General features: G+C 36.5%; 1 pseudogene; it reads right to left on the reverse strand.

Moving 5' to 3' along the window:
* Window positions 1-6,263: 6,263 nt before the first annotated feature.
* Rpl19-ps21 (ribosomal protein L19, pseudogene 21) lies at window positions 6,264-6,828 on the reverse strand (annotated as a pseudogene).
* Between the last annotated feature and the right edge of the window lie 205 nt (window positions 6,829-7,033).

Raw genomic sequence — 7,033 nt, forward strand, 5'->3', positions numbered from 1 at the left:
CCTGTCCCTAAGCACATCATTGCATCAGCAATAGTGTCATGCCTTGGAGCCCTCCCATGAGATGGATATCAAGTTGGACCAGTCATTGGCCTTGGCAGCCTTATTTGTAATAGCCAGAAGCTGGAAACATCCCATATGTTCCTCAACTGAAAAATGAATACAGAAAATTTACACAATGGAATTCTATCCAGCTATTAAAAGCACAAATTTTGCAGGCAAATGGTGGAACTAGAAAATATCATCCTAAGTGAAGTAACTCAAACCCAAAACGACATGCATGGTATGTGCTCACTTATAAGTGGATATTAGCCAAAAAGTACAGAATACCTAAGATACAACCCACAGACCGTAAGAAGTAAAACAAGCAGAAAGGCCCCAGTGAGGATGCTTTCCAACATTATTAAAGTTAGCTAGTATAAAATCAAATTTTCTCCTCATTTCATAAATGTTTCACAGCAGCATCAACATTTTAAAAAGTCTGTAATAAATATATTTCCTACATCTAGAAATGTAATTAATACTATGATAAATTATTCAATTACTAAAAGTTTATTAAGAAGCAATTCATCAGATTCTTGAATCCAAATAACTCATTTTAAGAGTTGATCTTTTCATTATAAATACCAATTTTAATAAGCTGCTTTACCTTGATATTTTACACAAAATTGACTTTACACAATTAACAGATGTTGACTTGTTTGGTGTCAGGCTTAATATGCACATTGTGATTGATGCTATATTTTGTCCAAAAAAAAATCAGGCAGATAGCACAAGAAACAGTGCATAAAAGATTTATTCCTTTCAGAGGAAAAAATAGAGCCATGCCTGTAGTTACTAAAAGCACAGTGTTATTCTTTAAAGATACTGTGTGTATAATATACTAGACAATATTTCTGGGGAAAGCCAATGAAGGATATTTAAATAGTGCATGCTAATGTATTGTTATTAAAGAGATCTTGACTCAGAAATTGGAAATTGTGATTAAGAACTATTATAAGGTGTTATAGTTCATATATTATCTGAATTTACAAACTGTGTTTGCTAGCAGATTGGCATAAAACCTGGTGGAGATGAAAGGCATCTTGATTGTCAAGTTGATGGGATTTAGAATGAGGAAAACTAAATTTCTGGCAGATCAGTGATGGACTATTAGATCACATTAACTAGGGTTGGAAGAGCTACTTTAAATGTGGTTGGTAACATTCCTGAAGATCTGCACTGAAAATGTAGAAAACTCAAATTGAGAAGCAGCATACGTAGGTCTCTTCGCCTTGTCTGGGGCTTCACTGGGAGCAGGTGCTTCAAGCATCCATTGCCTTTATTCCTTTCTATGTACCAACAAAGCAGGGACCAAAATAATCCCCTCATTCCAAAACTTGCTTTGTTGAAGTATATTGTCACAAAAATAAGGATAGACAAAGTTTTGAATCTATTCTGGCACAAAATTTGTGACTCTAACTGTGATTTCAGTAGGAAGGTTATATAGCATTAATGACTAGACTGGAATTCAAGGAGAAGGAATTTAGAAGGTTCTAAATCTTTCCACACACCTTATAGCAATAAATAATTATCAAGCTATTATCATTTATTATGTCTCTGAATTATGTATTTTATCCAGATTGCACCACTAACAAGCTGCATGTCTTTCATTTGGTAAAATCATTTTCCACAAGGGTACTGTTTACGTAATATTTCTAAAAATTCTCTGAGAATTTCATACAATGTGTTCTGGTCATATTTGCCTCTTAGTTTTTCCCAAGTACTCTAAGATCCACCCGACCTTATTACCTACACTACCACTTCATATTATCTTTGTTTAAATTTTAGTTCTTGTTTAAAGCTCATTAAATCTAATCTGCATTGCCCATATATATTCATGGATAAGGCGCGATCCACTGGAACTTGGTCAAACTATCTGGTTAAACACTTAAAAGAAAACTGATTCTCCCTCTCCCAGAAACCATAACTGCTCACGGTTCTTCAGTTAAATGTTGTGACTCTTAAACCCCCCTACTTTATGCTAGAATACTGACAGAAAACATGTTGTGCAAGCTCCCATGGCTTCTCTTAGCTCACAGGTGCAGTAGCCACGCCATTTTCAGAGACCTCTGTTTTGTTCCGGTCCTCCCTAGCCTCTGGCTCATACAACTTCTGCTTCCTCTTCTGGGTTTGTCCTTGAGATTGGGGAGTGGGAGAAGAAGGTGCGGAATAGATGTAACACTTGTTACTGAGCATTCCACTGATACTCTGCACGCTAAGTACTTGTGAGTTTCTGTGTTAACCATCATTCATTGAATGAAGAAGCTTCTCTGATGAGTTCCGAGAGATGGGTCTAGAGATATGAATTTAGAGGTTAGTTTGAACACTACTTTCCCTTAACGGAGTAACAGTGGTGCGTTCATACCTGAGGATCTATAAGCTCCACCGCCTGCATTCTTAATCTGACTTATAATAAAGGCACGCATTTCCTCCTTTGGAATGGTCCTTTAACCAATCAGGAAGCAGAGAGCATCCAGAGTCTTTTCCTGACACGGTTACACCCATGGCTCTCTCTTAGCCTGCTGCGCATTATTGTGGTTCACAATGTCCTTTTCCCCCAACAATCTACACAGCATCTTAATGTACTATGAGAGCTATTAGACATGGAGTTAGCTTCTTGGGAATAAAAATATGGCGGTCTTAGAACCGTTAAGCAACACATAGCATGCTTGCCGTTCACTTCATACAATTTCTAATTTAGAAGTGAAAGCTTATGTTCCCAAAGGAAACAGGGCACTTTCCACACAAATATTACATTTTTATGATTTACTGAGATATTAACATGGAAATGGTGATGTTAAACAATCCTTTTGATAGTTCTAAATGTGTAGAGGGAAGCATGATTTCATAAAAAGAAAATTAGTTATGTAGGTAACATTATTGTATAATTTCCCACAGGATCTCTGTATCAAGATAGGTTTTCATTATATCCTAAAAACAAGTTGCCTGTATTCACTTTAGGTATAAAGCAGTACCGAACACACCCATATCGTCAGGCAGCTCACAATGGGAGCAAAGACATCTGTTAATGGTACCATGAATAGTTATGAACTGAGGTGCACAAATGGCTTCGCCAGCAAAGCATTGCCTCCTAATTTATTTTTATAGCAAATGGAAGTCTCATTTTTCATGGTTGGGTAGTTTGCATTCAAATGTACCAATAACTTCAAATGCAATCACTTCTACCCAGCATGTTTTATTGAGGCGCACAGGACAGAATTGCTAGTAGTCTGTTAATAGGAAACATCTTGTTCATCAGCAGTTTTTCTCATCCATTATTTTCCTTTCTCAAAAAGTTTATTTGATACATATTTATTCGTAGTAATATTTTAAAAGAATGACTGCTTTGTTTAGATCAAATATATCTCCAAAATGTATAAATATGAAGTAAAATCCACCAATTCTGAAACTGTACGTTACATATGTCACTGTGTTGACATTGAAAACTACATGAAAGCATTTTGTAACTTGAAAAAAATATTTGTTTGGAACGGACTGAATTATACTTCCTTTTAACCACAATTCATGTACTAAAACCTTAACTTCTAATATGTAAAAATAGTTGAATATAAGACTTATTAGAAGATCATGAGGATGGGCCCTGACATACAGAGATTAATATCTTAACAAGAAAAAATAATAGTAGCCCCACCAACCTTAATTGCTTCTATGCACACACAAAGAGACACAAGTAGATTTGTCTGTAGCAATGGCCCAAGAGCCTCAGAATAAATCTATAGCTTAATGCTAATGGATAATTTGATCTGTTAATAGAATCCTGAAATTTTATTTCTATTGCTTAAGTCTGTCTGTCTGTAATACAACTTATAGAACTTTAAACAGACTTTTAAAACTTAAGATATTTATGGATAAAATTATATGGATATGGATTTAATTGGTAATAAATATGTGAAAATGACTATTTCTTTTTTTATTTTTTTAAATATTTATTTTATATAAGTATACTGTAGCTGTCTTCAGACACACCAGAAGAGGGCACCAGACATCATTACACATGGTTGTGAGCCACCATGTGGTTGCTGGGAATTGAACTCAGGACCTCTGGAAGAGCAATCAGTGCTCTTAACTGCTGAGCCATCTCTCCAGCCCATGGCTATTTCATATACAGGACATTATTCAAAAAAATTTGACAACCAAATTGGCAAATGTACAGAATGAAAATATATCAATAGGTTACTATTTCCACCACTTGTAAATCATTATTGAAGATGTATGCATGTCTTTATTTCTGAGCAAGGATGGGAAAATAAAGTATATCAATTCTAAGGATACAATCTCCAATTTAATTCATAAATATTATTGTAATCAAAATAATGATGTATTAAAGCAAGTATATTTTAAGAACAAATTTTTGAGTTTCTATAATTGTACACATGTTTGAGTGAATGTAGACATGAATTATTCTGTTTTAACACCTTTGAAATACAAATGACAGTGGACCCATAACAAACAAAAGCCGTGGGATTATGACACTGGGGACTTACATGAGACAGCACCATGAACGGATCATGAGGTTTGTACACAGGTGACATCAGAACTTACATACACACAGGCTGGGGCATCAGCTCCAGGAAATAGCACAACACAGCAACTACAACTCTTATCTGACTAGGTCACATATTTACTGATTCGGAATTGTTATTATTGTAAATCTCATTGATTTGCATATAACCGTATCTTTAGCTTCTTACAAATATGGAAAACAACAATATATTATGACTCATGACTTGAGTCTTAATTTTACCCTCCTTGAAGATAACGTATGTGCAAAGAGAGGATGATATCCAAGTGATGTCACTGGAAAGAAAGATGGAAACAAGATTTCACTCTGAACTGATGGTTTCTAAGTAGTACTTTGAAACAGTTATGGTAGTTTTAATATTTGGCTATAAACTATATATTTTTCTTTTATATGACACAGTTCTCAGCTTTGCACCTCAAGTTGCCTGTAAAATCAAAGAAAACAGATGCTAAGAATTTTAAGAATGTTTGTTTCTCCAGTGAAATGAAAAAACAACACTAAAAATGAAATACTTCGTCCCTTGATGACTTTGCCTTGAAATATATTCACAAGCAAGGCATGACGATACACATCCTTAATCCCAGCACTTGTGTAAGACGTGAAGTCAGAGAGGACTCTAACTGACTTACCCCCAAAACTTTTGGAACTGCATATTTACTGAGGAGAAATTCAAATAACAATGTCAATACTTTTAAAATACACTTTTTATGACCTACAGAACTATCAATTCAAATGGAAACATGCCATTGCCCCTAAAGTAACCCCTTTTCCATTGAGAAGTTACTCTAATTATTCTTTCCACAGCCATTGACAACCATATATATTCAACCATATTCATGCATTTCCATATATAAATGTTGCTTCTACTGTCTACTGACCATACAAGTATATGGATTTATATACATTTTCCTTTTTAACCCACTTAGGGGAAGCAGCAGACAAATAATTAATAACATATGGGATACTAATGACAGACCAAAGCACAATTCCACCTATTCCAATTTGGTGAACCATAGAGTTTATTGGTATATTTCCAGAGCCTGGTTGAGAGGTTTTTTACCACACCTGGACTACCTCAAAGCTAATCACCACAGTGTCTAACCCCATTATGAATGATGTGTTCATAAAAACTGCATCATGAAGTCCCCTTTTTGTGTTAAGTTTTCACTTCCTGTATACCCCAGCATCACGTATTTTCAAAGTTCTGAGTAAGTATAAACTATGTTGTTGGCAAAACCTAATAATTTTATTAATTTTGAGGATTTCATATAACATATTTTAATCACATTCAGGCTCTCTTCCCCCCAACACATCTGAGCTCCACACTACCTTACCCCAACTTTGTGCCTCTTAAAAAATTGTTTGAAGTTTTTGCATACAGTATATTTTGATCATATTTCTTCTTCTCCCCCAGCCTAGCCAACGATCCTCCGTACCTCCTTTTGACAGAAGCAAAATTACCGGCTCATTTGGTCATCCTCTATGTTTCTGTGCATGACTACCTTTAATATTTTGAAAGTTTTAGGGCTATTTATGGTCTGTAGTTGCATGCTCTAACAGTAAACCACAGTCAGCCATATTTCTTCAACGTATTATTTTATTTTTTAAGCATTGTTTTATTTTAATGACTGATCCACGTGAGGTCACTGCCAGGTCACTATGTACAGACATGAGGGGAGCTTTATTTCTTGGTCTCTTCCTCCTTGGAGAGAGTTGTGATGATCTCTTCCTCCTTAGTACGGAGGTCCTCCTCCTGGTGCTTTCGTGCTTCCTTGGTCTTAGACCTGCGATACTCAGCCTGGTCAGGCAGTAGCTTGTTGAGGGCCTGGTCTACGTTCAGTTTGTGGATCTGCTCCATGAGAATCCGCTTGTTTTTCAATACTTTTCCTTTGACCTTCAGGTACAGGCTGTGACATATGCCGGTCAATCTTCTTAGATTCTCGGTATCTCCTGAGAAGCCGGCGCGGGATCCTCATCCTTCTCATGCAGGTCACCTTCTCGGATCCGAGCGTTGGCAGTGCCCCTCCTCTTATCTACGCCCATATGACTGCCCTTCCATCAGCCAAGGTGCTTTTCTGGCAGCGAGCCTGGTAATGGCCAGTCACAGGCTTCCAGATGATCAGCCCATCTTTGATCTGCTGACAGGAATTGCTGTTGGCTATTTTGTTAGTCTCATTGGGGTCCAACCAGACCTTTTTACCACAGCAGAGGACACTAGAGGCAAGCCTCTTCTATAGCCTGAGCATACACTCATGGGTGCGGACGCAGCAGCGAAAGGAAAGAGCTTCTCTTCAACTTTTTAAATATATTTAAAATGGCTACCTTGAAATCTTTATAGTTAGACCAAGAGTTGTGCTGTGAAAATGTGTTATCATGAAAGTATCTCAAATTTTAAAAGACTAGAGTCGTTTCTATACCTCACAGCCAGGTTAACAGTACACCTTGTAGTTA

Source organism: Rattus norvegicus, chromosome 2 (assembly GCF_036323735.1).
Source record: "Rattus norvegicus strain BN/NHsdMcwi chromosome 2, GRCr8, whole genome shotgun sequence".
NCBI lineage: Eukaryota > Metazoa > Chordata > Mammalia > Rodentia > Muridae > Rattus > Rattus norvegicus.